This window comes from Canis lupus, chromosome 10, assembly GCF_011100685.1.
Source record: "Canis lupus familiaris isolate Mischka breed German Shepherd chromosome 10, alternate assembly UU_Cfam_GSD_1.0, whole genome shotgun sequence".
Lineage (NCBI taxonomy): Eukaryota > Metazoa > Chordata > Mammalia > Carnivora > Canidae > Canis > Canis lupus.
The window spans coordinates 61,112,219-61,130,953 of NC_049231.1; positions in this window are offsets into that span (position 1 = coordinate 61,112,219).

An 18,735-nucleotide genomic window follows, 5' to 3' on the forward strand; every position below is an offset into this window, starting at 1 on the left:
AAGTGAAAAACATAATTTAGCATAATTTCAGAAGGGAGCTCCTGTTTCATAATTCTGCTCCAAAAAAATTGACCATTCATTTTACCAACCCCAAACACTAAGCTGCAGAAGAGAAAGCCAGGGTACTAACTGAAACTTTTTTTTTTTTAAGTTAGGTTTTGAGAAAATCTCTTAACATTTCTGGGCTCCCATCTAGAGGAATTTAACTTAGATTGCTCCAACCAAATACAGATCACCCAGTTAATGTGAATTACCATGGATAATATTTTACTGTAAGTATGTTCTATGCAGTATTTGCCAGTATCTGTCCTACGCAAACATAGTGTCCTGTACTTTTATTTGCTAATATCTGACAACTCTGGCTTAACTAGAACAAATGGCTACAGCTGGCCCCACAGAGCATGTCAGCCAATGAGGAAATTTTCAAGTCACTGGTGAAATGAGAACATAGTTATTGACATTGCTAAATTCTTTAAAGAGTTACCTTCTTTCTAAGGTGTTGTCCTCCTTTATCCACTAAAATATTTCTTTTGCATGCCGTGATGATAACATAAGCTTTTGTTGTTGCTATTTTACATTTTTTTTTGGAAAGTAAAGAGTGAACTGACACACTCATCTCTGCTATTTAAAATGTTTTTTAGGGATCCCTGGGTGGCTCAGCGGTTTAGCACCTGCCTTGGCCCAGGGCGTGATCCTAGAGTCCCATGATCGAGTCGTGCATCAGGCCCCCTGCATGGAGCCTGCTTCTCCCTCTGTCTGTGTCTCTGCTACTGCTACCCCCCGCCCCACCCCACCCAGCCTCTCTCTCTCTCTGTCTCTCATGAATAAATAAATAAAATCTTTAAAAAATAAATAAATAAAATATTTTTTAAAATTGATGTATAACTTAAATACAGCAAAATGAACACAAGTTTGAAAGTTCAAAAAGTTTTTTTTAAATGCCTACACCCAATTTCTGATACCCAGAATGCTGCTTGTGTCTCTTCTCCAATGCTCATCTACTTCCTCAAAGACAGCCACTACTCTATTTTTAAAGAAATATTCACCACAGATTGTTTTTGTCTGTTCTAGACATATCAGCAGAAACTTATAAAAGATATTCTTTATCTGGCCGATTTCACTCAGCGTAATGTGTCTGAGATCCATCAATGTTGCTGCGTGCTTCCTCATTCTTGCGTTTACATCGCTTTAGTAGTCTTCCACTGTACACACCACCGTTGCTTTATTTATCCGTGACTAGACATTTGCCTCACTTTCAGTTTTGGGCTCTTATGAATAAAGCTGCTGTAAACATTTGTATGAAGTCTTTATGGAGGCATATGCTTTCTTTTTCTTTTTTGGTACATATGCAGAAGCAAAATCACTGGGTCATATGGTACATGCATGCTTAACTTGATAAAAACACGAACTGTTTTCCAAAGTGGCTGCACCATTTTATACTCTAAGCGGTGGTGTCTGAAAGATCCATTTTCTCCACACCCTTGTCAACACTTTGTATTGTCAGCCTTCTAAATTTTAACCAGTCCAGTAGGTGTGAAAGAGCATTTCCCTATGGTTTCAATTGTTATTTCCCTAATGACCAGTGATACTACCATGTTTTCATGTGCTTTTTTGGCCAACATTTATTGTTTTTTTATGAAGAGTCTGTTAAAATATTTCCGGCCTGCTACTGTGTGAACTGCATCCCAGAAACTGTAATGTTATGCTCTTATTATTTATTTAAAAATCTTTTCTTTTCCTTGTTTTGAATTTTCTTTGATTACAGGGCTAAATGGAATTGTGTTGCTTAATTTCCAAGTACTTGGAATTTTCCGGATTTTTTAGGTTATTGATTAGTAATTCTTTTTTCAGAGAAAATACTTTGTATGATTTTAATCCTTAAATATTTAGCGAGACTTCTTTTAATGTCTAGCAGGTGGTCTATATTGGTGAACAAGCCTCTTGAAAATATTGGGCATTTTGCTATTGTTGTGTGCAGTGTTCTATAAATGTCAAATAGGTTGATATGGTTGATAAAGTTTCTCAAATCTTCTATATTCTTAATCATTTTGGTCTACTTATTATAGCAATCAAAGTACTTATGCTCTGTTATTAGTGCATACAGATAATCTTTGTGCTTTGGTTTTGACAGTGTCTATTATAATAATTTTAAGTTCATCAGTGTTTTCCTTTGCAGTAGCTAATCTACTTTTAAGCCAAACTAGTAAATTTTATATTTCAGATGTTGCATTTTTCATCTTTATAAATTCCACTTGGCTCTTTTCTTGTATTTTCCATTCTTTTTATCATTATATTCATGTTTTCCTTTAAATTCTTTAGATCACTTGTAACAGCTATTTTAAAACCTGGGAGCTAATTTCATCTACTCAGTAATTTCTGTGTCTTATTTCATTGACTGTTTCATTCCTCTTAAAATGGATCATATTCTCCATTCTTCACACATTTAGTAATATTTTTACTTGTTATTTTCTAGTAATTTGTTTAATTGGTGGATGTTGAGGTTGCTACACTGTTGAGAATCTAGCTTTTGCTTACTTCCTTTAAAGAGTGTTTGGTTTTGTTTTGAAAGGCGTTTGTTTTTCCAGCAGATCACTTTGATCACTCTAAGGCTTATTTTGAAGCTTTGTGAGAATAGGTCTCAAATTTCTCTACTTCTAATCTGTGGCCTTTCTAAGGTCTCAATGAATGCTGGGGGTGTTCAGCAAGGTGTCTCCACTCTGGCTGATGAGAAATCCTACTACTGAGGAACCTCTGGAATTTCTGTTCAACCCACCATTCCCCAAAATTGATCCTCCACCACCTGTTGTGGAGGTTCCCCTTGTGTAAATGCAGTGTAATATTAAGCCAAAGATCTCAAAGGATCTGTATGCAGACTTATGATGATCCTTCTCTGGATAGTGCCCTCCTTTGGAAATCTGCTCAGCAAATTTTCTGCTGCCTTTAATTATAATCTCTGCTTCCACAGCTGAGTACTCTGTTGAGATCTCCCTTCTTGGGCCTTGATTTGGAAAGTTCTTTCCAGTCAGAAAGCTGAAGTAATTAAGGGGTTCATTTTTTTGTTTTCCTTTCTCAGGGATCAGAATACTGTGCTGCCTGTGGTCCAAAGTCTAAAAACATTTGTTTCAAATTATTTTGTTCAGTTTTATAACTTTTTGTGTTAGGGGTGGGGTAGGTCCAGTACCAGTTAACCTGCTATTGCCAGGAGCAGAAGTCCCATTTCTTCTAATATCTCTTAGGTTATGAAGTATTTTTAAAGCCTTGGAATAAATGAATTTTATAAGATTTTAATAACTATCAGGTCTAAAATATCATGTCATTTAAATACTTGGAAAAACATATCGGACACCTTCTGTGTACTTGTCATTGTTAGGTACAGGGAATCAAAAGTAAGTATCATAACAAAAAGTATCATAAGACCCCTATCCTCAAGAAGCTCCCAGTCCAGTAGGGAAATAAATGGGGAAGTAGGAGCTATTATGGTATTATCTGAAATGTACTATATTATCAGAAATGTGGCAAAATTATTTGATATTATAGTTATTTTTGGACAGGGTAGTATTACAAACTTATGATTTTATCCCCAAAGGATTACAAGAGATGCAAACTTCCTCAGCAGGCCAAACCAATTTCATATTTGGTTTCTCCCAGGCAACCCAATTTCACAATGAATGAATATGAATTGTGATGAATATTATTTCCATTCCCTTCTTTTGAGCAGCAAGTTATCAAGAAATTTTATTTTAGGATAAAGGCAAAATATAAATTAGTACCAACCAAGCAAACCCAAATTTTCTGTTATTTTGATGGTAGTTTCCTATATGCCTGCATGTTCTCACAAAGGTCACTCCCAGGGATCTCAGATCTCCAGGCATCTCTCATTATGACAAACCCAGGCAAGGGATAACACACACACACACACACACACACACACACAAGCTTCAATGAGAAATAATTTATATTCATAACATTCACCCTTTTAAGAAACAATTCAATGGCTTTTTTTTTCATATTCACAGCATTGTCCAACTACCACCACTATTTAATGTTAGAATACTTTCATGACCTAAAAAAAAAAAAAAAAATGCCAAAACCCCCAAATCCTGTATCTATCAGCTGTCACTTTTCACTTCCCCTTCCTGTCAGTCCCTGGCAACCACTAATCTACTTTCTATGTCTTTGTATTTGGCTCATCTGCCTATTTCATACAGATGGAATATAATATATAGTATTTTGTTACTACCTTCTTTCCTTTATTGTGTTTTCATAGTTTATCCATGTTGTAGTATGTATTAGTACTTCATTTTTTATCGCAAAAATATTCCATTTCATGGATATACCACATTTTGTCAATCCATTCAGCAGGTAGGAACAGGAAGTTAGGTTGTTTCCACATTTTGGCTACTGATAATAATGCTGCTATAATCATTCATGCAAAGTTATTGTGTGGACATATATTTTCATTTCCCTTGGATATATACTTAGGAGTGAAATCACTAGGTCACATAATAATTCTCTTTAACATTTTTAGGAACTTCCAAACTGTTTTCCAAAACAGCTGTTCTATTTTACAATTCCACTAGCTATGTAAGAGAATTCCAATTTCTCCATATCTTTACCATTATCACTGACTGTTTATTTGATTTTAATCATCATTATGGGTGTGAAGTAGTATCTCATTGTGGTTTTGATTTAAATTGCTCTAATGACTAATGATGCTGGATCAACTTTTCTTGGGTTTATGGTCATTTGTATATCTTCTTTAGAGAAATATTCATTCAGATCCTTTGCCCACTCATTTGTCTTTTTAAAAATTGATTTATAATACCTTATTAATGTGTTGGAACCAAGTATCTAATCAGATATATTATTTGCAAATATTTTATCACATTTTGTGCATTGTCTTTTTTAATGATGTGCCTTGATGCATAAAAGTTTCAATACTTATGAAGTCTAATTTGCTTATTTTTAAGTTTTGACACTCATAACTTTGAAACCATGCTTAAGTTAAGGTCACAAAAATTCTCCTCCTAAGTTTTCTTCTAAGAGTTTTATAGATTAAGCTCTTACATTTAGTCTATGACCTGTTTTGAGTTAATGTTTACATACAGTGTGAGGTTGGTTTTTTACTAAAAACCAACTTGATGGTTTTCCATATGAATATCACTTGTTTCAGTAATAATGTTGAAAAGATTATTCTTTTCCTACTGGATTGTGGTAGTGCACTTGTTAAACATAAATGCACTGTAATGTAAGGGTTTGTCAAATCTCAGTTCTACTCCATTGATCTATTTGTCTATCTTTAGGTAAGTACCACACTTTCCTGATTGCCACGGTTTGTAGTAAGTTTTGAAACAGAGAAGTGAAAGTCTTTTACCTTTGTTATTTTTAAGGATTATTTTGATTACTCTGGGTCCCTTTCATTTCCATGTGAATTTTAGAATTGGCTTTGTAAATTTCTGTGAACACAGGTAGCTGGTGTTTTGATAGGAATGGATGGAATCTGTCAATCAATTTTCAGAGTACCACCATCTTATATTAACTCTTCCGATCTATGAACATGGGATATGTTTCCATTTATTTAGATTTTCTTCAATTTCTTTCAACAATGTTTTGTAGTTCTTAGTGCACACCTCTTGCGTTTCTTAAATTTATTCCTAAGTATTTTATTCTTTTGATGCTACTGTACATACACTTCTTAATTTTATTTCTGGATTGTTTATTTCAAATGAACTGAAATACAATTGATTTTATATATCTGTCTCATATATGCGATTTTCCTGAACTTATTTATAACAAGTTCTTATAGTTATGTTTGTGTGTGTGTGTTCTTTAGTTTCTTCTATAACAAGAGTATATCATCTGTGAATGGCAAGAGTTTTATTTCTCCATTTCCAATCTGGTGCCTCTTTTTTTTTTTTTTCTCAATTATTTCCACTTACTACAACTTCCAATATAGTGTAGAATAGGCATTGTAAAAGAGGACAATTTTGTCTTGTTCCAGGTTTCAAGGGAAAGCATTCAGTCTTTCACCATTAATTATGATGTTAGTCATGAGTTTTTCCCAAATGTTCTTTATCAGGCAGAGGAAGTTCCTTTCTACCCTTGTTTGCTCAGTGTTTTTGTCATGAAAGGGTAATAGATTCTGTCCAGTGACTTTTATGTGTATGTTGAGATGGTCATCTGGGTTTTGGCCTTTAATCTCTAATATATTGATTGACCAATTTTCCTATATTAGACCAACCTTACATTCCATGGATAAATATCACTTGGCCATTATAGAATCCTTTTCATATGTTGCTTGGTTCTGTTTTCTAGCATTTGTTGAGAATTTTTGTATTTATATGGAATGTTGGTCTGTAGTTTTTATGTGATGTCTTTGTCTGTTTTTGGTATCAAAATAATATTGGTTTCATGGAATGAATTGGGCAGTTTTTTCCTCCATCCTATTTTTTAGAGGTATTTGCAAAATATTGAACTTAACTCCTTAAATGTTGGTGTAATACACCAATGCAGCCATTCAGGCCAGGAATTTTCTTTGTAAGATTTTATTAAATTACTAACTCAGCCCCTACATGTTATAAGTCTATTCACAATTCTATTTCTAAAGGAATGGATTGTCAAACGTCCTCATTCCAACCATTCTGGAAATGTATTCTCATATTTTAAAATTATATATATATATAATATATTATAAACATATATCAAATAAAATATATATAACAAATACATTCTACAACTATATATAATGTATTAATACATATAGTATATAATACATGGAGACCTTTTAGGTCTTTTCCATCTCTCTTTTGGTACAGTATATACCTCACTCCATCATGAAGTGGACAGTGAAGGAATGATAAAGCAGATTTGGATCCAAATGCACTTTCATCTGAAAGAGTCATACCTACTATTCAGACATAAGTGTAAAATAGGAAAAGACATATCCTTAAATTTGATAGGCAAAATCTATCTCTTTCTCAACATTATTATTACAGATCACTTCTATTTTCATTTTTGTTATTAATAGTCAAGTGGAAGTGATTCAATTTACCTTTTTAATCTGCCTCCAACCTCTAACTCTGTTATGCAGTTAATTAGTTATATCTATATTTAAACGCATAAAAGACTAAGGAGTTTGCATTTTAAACAATCCTACAGAATTCCTTTGCATAGAATAAAATATCCATATATATAACATAGAGCCCACCTCTGTTTTATTTTCTCTTTTGCAATTTCCATTTTTCATATAGAAATGGTTCATAAAGGAAACATGACTTCACAGAAATTCTTGATTTTGTTTCTTATGTCAATAAAATCAGGAACAATGAACAATGGCTTTGTTTTAAGGTTCTATCCAAGGGTTGGTACAGATCAGTCTGGACTATGCAGCTGATCTCACCTAAATAGAGCTGTGATCTGACCACATTCACCATTCCAATAGTTCTAGGGTTAGACTACCAATGTCTTGTAAGGGCCTGGTACTCTTCCTTCCCCTTCACCATACACTTTGGGTATTTCTCACTGGAAGGAGAGTATATTTGATGCCCTCGTGTTTGAAAACTTCCAACAGTCTCTTTCCTGCTACCTGTGACTTCGATGAAGAATTTCTTGGTTCATTGTCCCACTGGTGGCTGCCGCCATATAATTCTTTTAACAATTACATCCCTGTTTCTCCTTGCATCTTCCCCTTCCCTTGCCCTGAAATTTTGGGGATCCTCAAGCTATATCTATGCAGAAACAGAGGTCCAGCAGAAGGATCACTAAATTTTGCTCTTATATTAATTATACTACTATATGGCTGTATATCATTAGGTCTGTCTTAGAACCATAGAATATCACATTCAGGAACTTCAAAGGCCATGGGCTCCATCTTGTATCTCTAGGCAAATTATCAAAAACTCAGCATGATCAAGTACTTGCTCAAGATCACAAAACCAGAGAATGATGCAGTTAGAACTAGAATTATGGTTTCCCTATTCCCAACCAGGCACTCTTGCACATATAAAATTCTGCCTGGTTTAAGTTAATCTTCCCTTGTTTATTAGGTAGCTAAATAACTCCTGTGTAAGACTCTTCTAGTTTGAAAGCTCAAAGTGTCATAGAGGATCATGTGCGTGTGTGTGTATGTGTGTGTGTATTTGAAACTTTATTCAAGGGCACCTGGGTGGCTCAGTGGCTGAGTGTCTGCCTTTGGCTCAGTTTGTGATCCTGGGGTTCTGAAATCAAGTCCCACACTGGGATCCCCACATGGAGCCTCCTTCTCCCTCTGCCTATGTCTCTGCCTCTCTCTCTGTTTCTCATGAATAAATAAATAAACTATTTAAAACTAATAATGAAAATTTAAAAATAGAACTTTATTCAAAGATTTGGTATTGCTTATAAGAACTAAAAATTTGTGTCAACTAAATATTTGAAATATAACCATTATTTTTGTTTCTATCCCTGCTTATGTTGTCCCCAAACATGGTACCAAAAAATGTTGCTCTATAAGTTTTTTATAATTCAGTGGCTTAGAACTTGGAATACATTTTTCATTATTTTTTTGGAAAAAAATATGTAAGCCATAAAGTAAGTTTCTGAATTCTACAATAATGTAACTGTGACATAATGTTAGTCACAGTACTATAAAATACTATCTCCCAGTTTTTATTGGAGAATACACTAAGAATTAGAACTTATATTGGCAGGCATGCCTCCTCATCTGGCAAAATATCCATCAGGAGGATTTAACCCACCATCCCACCTGTTGGGCAATGGAAGCTCCATGCCACTGGTCATGGTTTTGTAGCTTGGGGAAACCTACCACAAGCTGGATCTGGATAAGTGAGGAGTTTTGCACAGAAATCTGGCATAGATCAAGGGGAGCATTTCTCAGTCAAGGTCAGTCCCTTGCTAAGCATTGTTAATATAAAAGCAAGACTACTGCACTGAAGAATACTTCTGTGCTTGGAATTCAGAAAAGTAGAGTCAAGGATGACTCTGTTCATTTCTTATACTTGGTGACTTCCTATGACCCAACACTGAGGTGAGAAGCAACACCGAGGTGGAGGATGAGTATTATGGGGGACAGTGCAGTCTCTGGGGAAGGGAGAGATGATGGAGACCCCAGCATGGCAGGAGCAAGACAGGCTTCTGTAGGCCATGAGTCTTGATTGGGCTCCCTGGTTGGCCAGAGTTGGGGGGAGGGCTGCATTTGTATATAAGGTCCAGCTGGATGTTGCTGAATCTTTCCATATCATACCTAAGGAGTGTCCAATGCCTGCTTGATAACTGAACTGTGTATTCCCAATGGACTGTATTCAAAGTGGGTTAGGGACCCAATAATCTTAATAAATCTCTCTTGCTTTTAAAGAAAATGATCTTGAAGAGGAAAAGTTAATGGCATGGTTCATGACACTTTTACTAAAGTACAAATTGCAGCTGCATTCTGAGACAAGAGTGGTACATGCCTAGTAACTAGTTTTGTTGTTGAAAGTTACCTTACTGCCTGCTGTTCCCTGCCTTTCCCGCATCTAGCTCTTCCTAGTGATTCCTCCATGTATGCATTTGACTCTCATTTACCATGTTTTAAAAAACAATGCAGTCCTCTGATAGGACTTTGTATGTATATATTAAACAATTATTTGAGATGAGAAATAGAAGGTTTGAAAGAGTTAAGCAAATTAAAAGGTATTCCTCCCTGGACTCAGATGTGTCCTCCCAACTGTGAATATTGTAAGGGATATCCTAATGAAAATATAACTCCCATAGGGAACTTAAAGGCAATTAAAACAACATTAGTGTTTTTCATAACTTTACAATGTCTTTATGCAAGTGATAAAACCTTACTAATTATTGAAAAGTTATTTGTATTAAGATTTCAGAGCAGAGAGATAATCTATGCAATTTAGAATCCTGAGCCATCGACAGGGAGCTGGCTAACAGAACCAGAATTCCCTTGCCAGCATCTACAGTTGCATCAGTGAACCTCAAACAGGATCCTTTGCTGGCAAATATTAGCTTATTGTAGTTTAAAAATAAATAAATACCTTTAGCAAATGTGCAATGATACCAAAAATTAGTTTCCACAAACTGACTAAATATAGTATCTATTGGGGAAAGGCAAATGAGTTCAAGTGGAAAAAGAATACCAAGTTCTAGAGTAGAGAGTAGGCATTTCTCTAAATGGGCAAAAATTTTAGTGTGATCTGAATGTAATCAACATTCAAGGCTCACTTTATGGAAAGAAGAAAAATAGATGCTTACTGAGTAATTTCCATAATTCAGCTCAGTATCAATTTGGCAGGAGAAATAGAAAACACCCCACAATGCTCTTAGCACAAGCTAGACATCCAAACCATACAACTAATTCCCCAACCCCTCTGATAAGCTCACATGTGATATGTTAACCAGGCAAAGTCTTAAAGGCATGTTATAGAAAATGTGGAGAAGAAGGTTACTGAGGTTTCCAGAGTGTAAGAAGGGGAGTTTCAGAGATAGAAAGGTCCCTAGAGGTTACTGAAGTACAATAACGCTGTCATTATAAGGATAAAGAAATTGAGATTCAGAAAAATCAAGTAAATTGCTCAAAGCTTTGCATCCAGTGAGTATCAGAACCCAGGATGAAAAGATATCTCAGCTTTGGGAGAAATACTCTCCCTATATAAATAATATAGGTGATGCATGCCAGAGCTATATTTGACAAGCATATCAGCAAACAAACAAGTCTTCTATTATATGTTGAAATGCGAGTGTTATAGGGGTGGTGATCCAGGGGCAAGGTTGGATTACTTTAGGACAATGCTTGAATTCTTCAGCCGTTCCTCAATACCAAGAGCCACAAACAGATGATACCAATCTCAAAATGGGTATTAGCCCCAGGAACAAAACCACATGAGAGATTCCAACTCAGATAACTAAGGCTTGTCTGTGTTTAAATCATCAGGGGCCCATGATGAACTGGACTCTACCTAAGAACTGATGGTAGAAAGAATAAGATATATATCTATATCTATCTATCTATCTATCTATCTATCTATCCACACGCACGTATGTATATGTGTATATACATATATACGTATGTGTATATGTATACATATATATGTATATATCTATATATATTCCCTATAGTGAATTCCTTATAGTGTTACTATATATAGTGTTACTATATATATATATATATATATATATATATATATATATATATTCCATAGCCAAGCAGCTAGGGACATTTTCTATGCTGTATACCCATGACAACTCAGTAGCATCACTGCTCACTTAGTAACAAAAGGAAGAGGGGAGCACGTAGGTCCATTTAATTTATAAAGTTTGCCAAAAGTCTTTTTAAATCCATTAAGGTGTGATAAACTAGCCTAGCTGAGACCTACCAGCAGAATTAGATTATTTTTTCGTTGCTCTATTTCACAGGGAGGAAATAGTCAAAAAGATTGGGAGGGCAGTTTATGATTGAGTCCAATCACAGATGTTCATCAGAGAGAAGGCTCAGTGATGTCTGTCCACCCCCTGTGGGTTTCTGAGAGGGATTGCAGCATGCAGGTGTTGTGCATGGGTAAGAAAAGAAGTTTCCAGAGATGGAGTTCCAAGTAATGACCTACTTATCATGAACAACATGCATTTATTAACCTGAAACCAATGCATTGAAAATCAAAATATGTTTCCATTCATTATGTCTTTATTCTGCAAATTGCAACAAAGATGTCATGTTTTTTATAAATATATATTCACACACACACACACACACACACACACAGACACTCTGACAACCACAACAAATAACATAAAAATATAAAGGAAGACACAAGATTCAACACAAGGTAAACTTAAAAAGAAATGTTCAGGCTGCAGAGGGATAGAAGAGCAAAGAGCCAGGAAAACAACTTTTAGGTAAGTAGAACCTCAGAGAGGCAATGAGCTCCTTGACTCTTTCCCTTCTCTGTTATTCATGTTATGCCTTGCCACAAAAAAGAAAGAATGCTTTCAGAGCTACAAATCAGCCTTGTGATTATGATGAAGGTGTTTATATGGCTCATATTTGGACTGCCCTTCACTGGACAGTCAAGTTTGTCTGTTTGGGGATCCTCAAATCTCAAAACAGAAAGCATGTTGCTGAGAACCAACAGACTTGGAGGGAGATGAAATACTACCTTCCCCACTGGACTCAATTTTGCTTGGTAAACCTTCAGGCAGCATGAATGGATATGGGGATCCCACGAAGAGTCGAAGTTGTATGTTTATGTATCACTCAACAAGCTTTTCCTAGGGGTACCCACCACTTTCCTCTATCCTCTATGGAGGAGGCAGCAAAAATATAATGGTCAAGACCATGGATTGTAGAGCCCAACTGCCTGGGTTCAATCCTTTCTGTGCATCAGTTTCTTACTTATAAAATGAATATAATGATAAGACAATCTTTTAATTCTCTTGTGAATATTAAATAAACATGTGCATAAACCAATTACTTATCACAGGAGAAGTTATGGCCTGGTTCATACCTAATGTCAATGCTTTGATGCTTTCTTTCATAGCTTCCAATCTCCTAAACATGACTAACTATGTTTTGACACAGGTTATGGAATGGCAAGACTTTGGTCCTCTAAAGAGGAGTAGCTCAACATGATTAAAAGAACAAATGTTAAGGTCAGATAGATCTGAACTAGAATACTGGCTTTGCCACTAACTCCATGATCTTAGTTAAATACTTGCAAGTCTAATTTTCTTGCTTGTGAATTACAAGTAAGACTGCCTTATAGGATTACTGGGCAGGTTAAACATGTTTGATGTATGTAAAGTATTTAACATGGTAACCTACAGAATAGCTATTGAGCAAAAGGAACTCTGAAACTATTATTTTTATTATATACTAGAATTATAGAACTATAAGTAAATCTAGATATTTAGTTGAAGCTATATATTTTATGAGAAATCTACCTATCCATCCATCCATCCATCCCTTTAACTCTCTCCACTTTCTCCATTATTCAAGTGGCAGCTAGACCATTCTATGCTTCTGCCTCAGGGCAGAGATATGACAGTAGGAAAGAAAGATAGGCAGTATTTTTCTGGCTCTGAGTTTCAAAAGCCAAGACCCTCGAGGCAACAGAAATGACTCAGTATAGACTATCAGTTTGGGAATAAACTTAGTGATAAAAGAACAAAACTCAGACCCTAAGGCAATCCACCTCCTACAGATTGGGTTGAGGAAATGATGTATGCATAGATGTTGGTAAATCCAAAAGACAGGTGGGGTTCTATGCCCTGCTCCCTGGGTCATGCCATAGAGAATTACTAAAACTCTGAGATTTGCAACATCTGAAATCAGGGATGACTTGTTTCCTATATGGAAAGAGGGCTAAAGGCATACAAAATCACCAAAAGGAATAACTTCATGCTATATATACAATGGCAAAGCCTAGGTCACCCCTTCAAGAATTTACCACATCCAGTGAGCATCAGGACATGAAAGCAGGGAAAACCACTGGACCTGGAGACCTGCAGAAAGAAGCAAGGGCTGCTTTAGCTGCAACCTGTGTAGAGTGTCTGCAGATGACCACAACGGAAAAAGGATCATGCCACTATAAATACATATCATCAGCAGCTACATACCTCATCATCTCTTCATGATGAGGCCATGACACTAAATAAGTTTTCTAGAACTTAGAAACAGCCATGGAAAAGATGGCCTCTCAAAATAAATGGCATTATATTTCTACCGAGTTGACAAAATAAAAATTAAGTCAAGTCACAGAAAAATAAACAAATTTTTATTTCTCACACAGGTAATTTTTTACAAGGACTAGAATTACTGCTTGCTACACAAGTGGGAAAACTGAAACTTGGAGAAATTAAAATGAATTGCCTCATGTGACACTGTCCTCTGATTTCCAACAGAGCTATCAGGGCTCTCTAACATGATAAGAAATCCTGATCTCATTTTATATGTCCACATTTATGAAAATACTTGATTATTATGAGATAACTGACTTCAAATTATTTTTGGCAGACCGCTTTTTTCAAAACAATCTTATGCAAAATCCCAATATTGAGAAAAGGTAAACACAGAGTTTTCTTTGATTGAGGTGGGAATGGACACAGTCTGATTCCACTTGGACATCTCTAGTAATCAACAGAGCTTTAAAAAACAAGTGGAAGCTAGTTTGGTGGAAAGGCTACTGTATATTAGTCTGCTCAGGCTGCCATAACAACATTCCACAGGCTTGTGACTTAAGCAACAGAAATTTATTTTCTCACAGTTCTGAGGCTGCAAGTCCCAGGACAATGTACCAGCAGGGTTAGTGTCTGGTGAGACCTCACTTTCTGGATTACAATCACCTTCTCACTGTGTCTTCATGTGACCTTTTCTATGTGTATACTCAAAGAGAAAGGGAGAGGGAAGGGGGCTCTTGTCTCTCTTTTCTTATAAGCACATTAGTCCTATCATATTAGGTCCCCACCCCTATAACCTCATTTAACCTTAATAGTCTCTTTAGAAGTCCTACCTCTACGTATAGTCACATTGGGGGACTAAGTGAACTTTGTAGAAATACAATTCAGTTCATAACATCCACCTTCCTGAAAGTTTGGAAACCCAGAAGGTACTCTCAACTCTGGTTCTCATCAGCTGGTCCCACAGTAAGAAGCCAAGATGCTCTAGGATGCAGTTTCTTCCTTTTTCTAATAAATAAAATGGTCTAAATATTTCTAGATCAAAATTACTTAAATACATACAAAACGTTAAGTCAAAAGAAAATTCCATCTATGTACTCTATCCACTGTTGTTTGTACCATGCAAACTTTGCACATTGTTATTTACTCTTCTTCTTTGCCTTTTCAATTAAGGAAAGTGTGCAGTTTCCATTACTACCCTCCCCTGAAATAGGATTCGAATACATTAATACTACTAATCACCTGGACATGAAGAATATACTATATCAGAGCAACCATTATAGAGAGAGCTACAAAAGCCAGACAAACGACAAAATCTAGTGGGGAACAACATAGGCATCAAGGACTTTAGGGACCATGATTTTCAGAGGAAAAAAAAACACATTAAGGTGATGAACTGGCATTGTTTTCTACTTTCTCCTTCAGGCATTTTATCATAAGTAAGTGACCCAAGGCCAAGGAAAGCCAAGAAGAAAATGGTGGCTTAGAGTTTTTAGTAGTCACATGAATCTAGGTGATGAAATTTGGATTTCAATACTACTAAGGCAACCAGGCCTAGTATATTTATGAAAATAGATGACAAACTTAGCCTATTAAATATAGTAAAATAAAAATTATAGTATTTAATAATGTGATGACTAAATGAAGAACTCAATAAATAGATTTAGCATATATTAGAGCAGCAGGAAGGAAAATGTCCAGAAGGATGCAGGTTAGAAAAATATAAAACATACAGAACATCACATAAAGGACACAAAATACATGTATATTATATATACATATATAATAATATACATGTAATATAATATTCATGTAATTAGAGTGATATACATGTATATATAATATACATGGAATTAGAGTGATAGCAGGGATAGAAGAAGCAAGATTTTAAGAGAAAATAGCAATAAAATTGCCTCCAAGTAAGAAAAAGTATCAAGCCATAGAAGTAAGTAACAATTTGAACCACATGCAGGATAAATTCATAGAAAGATACATCTAGTCATAACAGAAAATTGGCTTATATAAAAAAATGAAAAACTGCTTATAACCAAGGACAAAAGCAAAATATTAAACAGGTAGAAACAGATTATAGTTTACAAATAATTATTTTCCAAGGAGCAATATCAAAATACACAGCTGACTTCTCAAGAGAAAACAATGAAGCCAAAGAATAATAGAATGTGATCTGAAAGTTCTGACAGAAAATAACTGTCAAATTATAATTTTAAATTTGATAATTATTTCAAAAACATCAATGATAAAGGACATTTTCAGACAAACAAAAACTGAGAGAAATCATCAACAGTATACTTTAACAAATGAATTATCAAGAGATGTTTGACAAATAAAAGGAAAATTTTCTCAGAAAAGCTTATAAATTCAAGAATGTATGAAGAAATACACAATGATAAACATGTAGGTAAGCCTACATGAATATTGAATGAATAAAATATTAAAAATTAGTCTTGTGTAGTTTTGAATATATAGAGTTTTAAAAGCAATAGTAGTATATATTTGAGGAGGTCAGGAAATGGAGATAAATGATCCCTTTCATTGTCAGAAAAGTAGGAAAAATATTAATCTGTTACAAACTGTAATAAATCAAAGATGCATAATGTAGTATCAAAAATAAACTAAAAGAAAAATAAAGTAATATAAAACCGAAATGTAATAGAAGGAAAGAATGAAATACTCAAAATAATTACCAGATTAACAAAAAAGAAGGCAACAAATTGAGAAAATATAGAAAAGATGATGCAAATCGGTAATTATTGTAAAATGATAGATTTGAGTGCTCAAGGTAATTACATTAAGTGAAAATAGAGTTACTACTCCAGATAAGAAATAAAAATTATCTGGCTAGAAAAAAATCCAATAGTATTTTGCTTTAAGTACCAAGAAATAGAAAGACTGATGATGAACAAATAGGATGAAAGCAGTAACTAAAAGAAAGCCAACTTAACTATTCTAATATCAGTTTAAATAGGATTTAAGTTAAGAACCATTATGAAAGATAAAAATAAATTCTTCATGACAGACAGGTCAATTGACTAGGATATGAGTTCTAAATTTGTATGCACCTAATAACAGTCTTGAAATATATAAGGCAAAATCTGCCAAAACTAAAAGGAGAATCATACAAAACTTTAAACTTCTAAAATTAATTTCAACAACTGTGTACAATGACAAAAATTTAGTAAAGATGGAGATTTAAACAACATAAATGACCAACTCAACCTAACTGACATATGAAATATGGAACTGCAAGGGGTGCCTAGCTGTCTCAGGTAGTTAACATCTGACTCTCGATTTTGGTTCAGGCCATGATGTCAGGGTCATGAGATTAAGCCCCACATTGGGCTCCACACTCAGAAGGGAGTCTGCTTCTCTACATTTCCCTCTGCCCCCATCCTGCCCCACTCTCCCTCTTTCAGATAAATGAATAATTATTTAAAATGTGGAACAGAAAACTAAAGAATAAAAATTCTCTTTAAGATAAAGTTAAACATTAACATATACAGCAAAAGCAAGTCTCAACAAAATTAAAATATGGAAATTGTCTAGGGTTTGTTTCCTGAAAATAGTAATATTAGGATAGTGATCAATAAGTGATAATGAGAAAAACGTCTATTTACAAAGCAACCAATTTACTTACTTAACATATTGTAAAGATGTCAATTCTTTCCACATTAATTTATGTAATTAATACAATCCCAGTCAAAATTCTAGGAGGTTATGTGTATATGTATGTGTGTGTAGAGTGATAAACTAATCCTAAAATTAATGTGGAAATACAAAGACCAAGAACACTCAAGATAATCTTGAAGAACAATTCTGGATAAGTTTGCACAACCATTTATCAATAATTACAGTAAATCATACTGTGTAAAACTGCCTCAGCTTAGACAGACTTATCTGTGGGACAGAAAAGAGAATCCACAAAGAGATTCACACAGGTATGATTATTTTAACATAAGGGCTAAATGCTGGGTCACTTGAGTATTTATATAAAAAAGTAAATCTTGGGGCATCTGGGTGGCTTAGTTGGTTAGGCTTTTGATTTTGGCTCAGGTCATGATCTCAGGGTCCTGGGGTTGAACCCCACATTAGGCTCCACACTCAGTGGAGAGTCTACTTGAAGATTCTCTCTCCTTCTCCCTCTGGCTCCTCCTCCCCCATTCCCTCTCTCTCTCAAATAAATAAGTCTTCAAAAAGTAAATAATAAATGAATCTTGATCTTTTCACATATGTAGAACAATCCATTGCAGCTAGATTCTCGAACAAAATGTAAAGGTAGGGTAATACAGCTTCTAGAATACAATAAAAGATGATTTCTTTGACTTTAGTGAAGGCAAAATTTCCTAACTAGGAGATAAAAAGCACTAAGCATAAAGGAAAATATTAGTAAGTTGAATTTCATTAAAATAAAGAAGTTTCTTAACTGAGAGATACAAACTTCCAGATAAAAAATAAGCCACAGAGATGAAGAAGTACAGCACAGGGAATATTTTAAAAACTTAAGGAAGTCTTCAGATCAAAAGACATCATTATAAGTTTAATGAAAGGCAAGTCATATAGTGGCGAAATATATTTGCAATACATTTATCTGGGAAAGGACTTATATCTGGAACATATAGTGAAAAGATAACCCAGCTTTTAAAAAAAAAAAAAAAAAAAGGAGCAAAAGACTTGAAGTATCATTTCACAAAACAGTGTGTCCGAAAAGCCAATACACTTCTGAAAAGACGCTTGACACTACTAGTATCGAGGAAATGGAAATTAAAACCACAAGTTAACCATACCTCCATTCTCCTAGAAAGGTTAAAATAGAAAAAAAAAAAAAATAAAGACCAGGGAAAATAAAGACTAAATACCAAGTATTGAGAAGATATGGAGAAAGAGAAACTCTCATACATTAGAAATATTATTTGATAATATCTTTTAAAGCTGACATACATATTACTAACAATCCAACAATTTCACTCCCCCCCCCCAAAAAAAAATGCACACACAGATAAAAATGTACACAGTGGCATTATTTCTAATAAGGAGTAACATTTAAAAAAATGGCAA